Source organism: Palaemon carinicauda, chromosome 13, assembly GCF_036898095.1.
Source record: "Palaemon carinicauda isolate YSFRI2023 chromosome 13, ASM3689809v2, whole genome shotgun sequence".
Classification (NCBI taxonomy): domain Eukaryota; kingdom Metazoa; phylum Arthropoda; class Malacostraca; order Decapoda; family Palaemonidae; genus Palaemon; species Palaemon carinicauda.
Genome location: NC_090737.1, coordinates 133,873,191 through 133,875,690, shown reverse-complemented (window position 1 = coordinate 133,875,690; position 2,500 = coordinate 133,873,191). Strand labels below are relative to the sequence as shown.

Here is a 2,500-nt window from a genome sequence, read left to right as displayed (position 1 = left end):
GTACGAATTAAATTGTGTATAATTTTATTTCATGTGAGTTTATAGCGCTGGCGCTTTGATCTTTTATTTTGTATTTAGATTGATTTTATAGTTTTATGTTAATTTCTTATTTTATTTCATAAAGTTTTTGTATGTTCATTTTAAATTTTCTGTTTTAAATATTCATCATACTATGTTTTAACTAATACAATGTATCCTATTTTAGGCTCTGATGATGGAAATAGATTTTCCGAAAGCTAAGCAATAAAGATGTATATCATAACCCTGGTACTATTATTCGTATTGAAATTCCGCTTTCCACGGAATAAATCAATAGCCGATATAAATATATATATATATATATATATATATATATATATATATATATATATATATATATATATATATATATATATATGTATATATATATATATAAATATATATAAGTATATATATAAATATATACAAGTATATATATAAATATATACAAGTATATATATAAATATATATATATATATATATATATATATATATATATATATATATATATATATATATAATATATATATATATATATATATATATATATATATATATATATGTATATATATATATGTATGTATGTATGTATATATATAAATATAAATATATATATATATATATATATATATATATATATATATATATATATATCTATATATACATATATATATATATATATATATATATATATATATATATATATATATATATATATGTATATATAAATATATATATATATATATATATATATATATATATATATATAAATATAAATATAAAATATATATATATATATATATATATATATATATATATATATATATATATATATAAATATAAATATAAATATATATATATATATATATATATATATAATATAAATATAAATATATATATATATATATATATATATATATATATATATATATATATATATATATATATATATATATATATATATATATATATATATAATTTCTCTATATTTCAGGCTTGATTTTTCCCTTACATATTACAGCTTGGTTCAAAGGGACAAAATGCGCGCCTTCATGAAGCTTCTGTTCACGGCAGCCTTACTTTATGTATTCATAGAAGCCAAAAGTAAGTGAGAGAGAGAGAGAGAGAGAGAGAGAGAGAGAGAGAGAGAGAGAGAGAGAGAGAGAGAGAGAGAGAGAGAGAGAGAGTATAATTATTTTCTTTTTCACTGAAAACAAAATTTATTTAGATTCCATTCATTGTATAATCTTCCCATAATTCACCATATTTGGTTGAATAACCTTTAGGCCTACTATGAAATCATGTAAACATTTCTCTCGATACGCATCTATATTATTAGTATGAGGCAAAACTAGATCCTGATATACTAAGTTATTCATACTTATATCATTATACAATAACTATCACTTAGTAATATACAACATAGAACTAGTTTTGTTACATATAAATATCATTATAATTGAGTTTTAATTTTCCACAGAAACAGCAAAGCAACAAAGCGGATCCTGCAAGCCTAGACGTATATACATCCCGTGGCAAAAAGTCCGATATTACTTGAACAAGTACTTAAAAGCCGCGATACCAGGAACAATGGTAGGAGAAGCTCTTAGAGTCAGGCGATGCAGATCTTTCCTGAGCCCGTGCAACTTGGCTACAAAGACGTTTTGTGGAGTCAACAAAGATAAAAGGAAGAAACAAACGCTGAGAGTGAAAAACGAGAGGCAAGGAGAATGGAACCTTACTCTATACTTCGTCGAAGATAGAAGCTGTATATGCATGGAACTAAATGAATACATAAAGTTTATTCCTGGCGATGTTGCAGATACTCCGTACATATTCAAAATCTCTTGGGCTCATGAAAGTGAAGGTAAGAAGATAATGCGAAGGAACAGAAAAGGAAAGACGAGGTTAAGCCTGGGTGCCAGAATGGCATGGAGAGGGCGTGTGTATGGCGGATTCCCCACACTAGGCAACTCGACGCTCAGCGGTGTCGCTGATTAGTCCCAGTTTCACAGAAAAAAAAAAAAAAAAAAAAAAAAAAAAAAAAAAAAAAAAAAAAAAAATATATATATATATATATATATATATATATATATATATATATATATATATATATATATATATATATATATATATATATATATATATATATATATTATAATTCGTCCATTTTTAAATATCGTAGTAGTGATGTGATGAAATTAATTTTACACGAACATCACTTTGTACAATATAACAGAGTTTTGTATAGTGCAAACCATAAAATGCATCCATAGAAGAAAATTAAAGTTATGAAACGACAGTATGAGTAGGTAAGCCTATTTCATATTATCCTCACAGTATTTTGTCTACAGAAATTGCCGTGTGATCGATATATTTGTTGACTAATCTATTTTGAATTCCCTGACGACACAGCTGTCAGGATCAATGGCCAAAAGGTGCTTGAGTGAAAGCCACATGCTAAAATTAGAAAGTCCATATC

General features: G+C 24.4%; 1 protein-coding gene and 1 long non-coding RNA gene across 3 annotated transcripts in view; one reads left to right on the top strand and one right to left on the bottom strand.

The window, feature by feature from the left end:
- Positions 1–2,035, top strand: part of LOC137652094 (uncharacterized) — a 5,021-nt gene extending 2,986 nt beyond the window's left edge. The window contains exons 2-3 of one of the 2 annotated variants that reach the window (XR_011046183.1): positions 1,013–1,122; positions 1,499–2,035. This is a non-coding gene — a long non-coding RNA (uncharacterized lncRNA). The remainder of the gene's footprint in view (positions 1–1,012; positions 1,123–1,498) is intronic. The other variant, XR_011046184.1, reaches the window with a different exon arrangement.
- LOC137652465 (mitochondrial disaggregase-like) overlaps positions 1–2,500 on the bottom strand; it is a 101,794-nt gene that overhangs the window by 65,731 nt on the left and 33,563 nt on the right. The window lies entirely within an intron of this gene.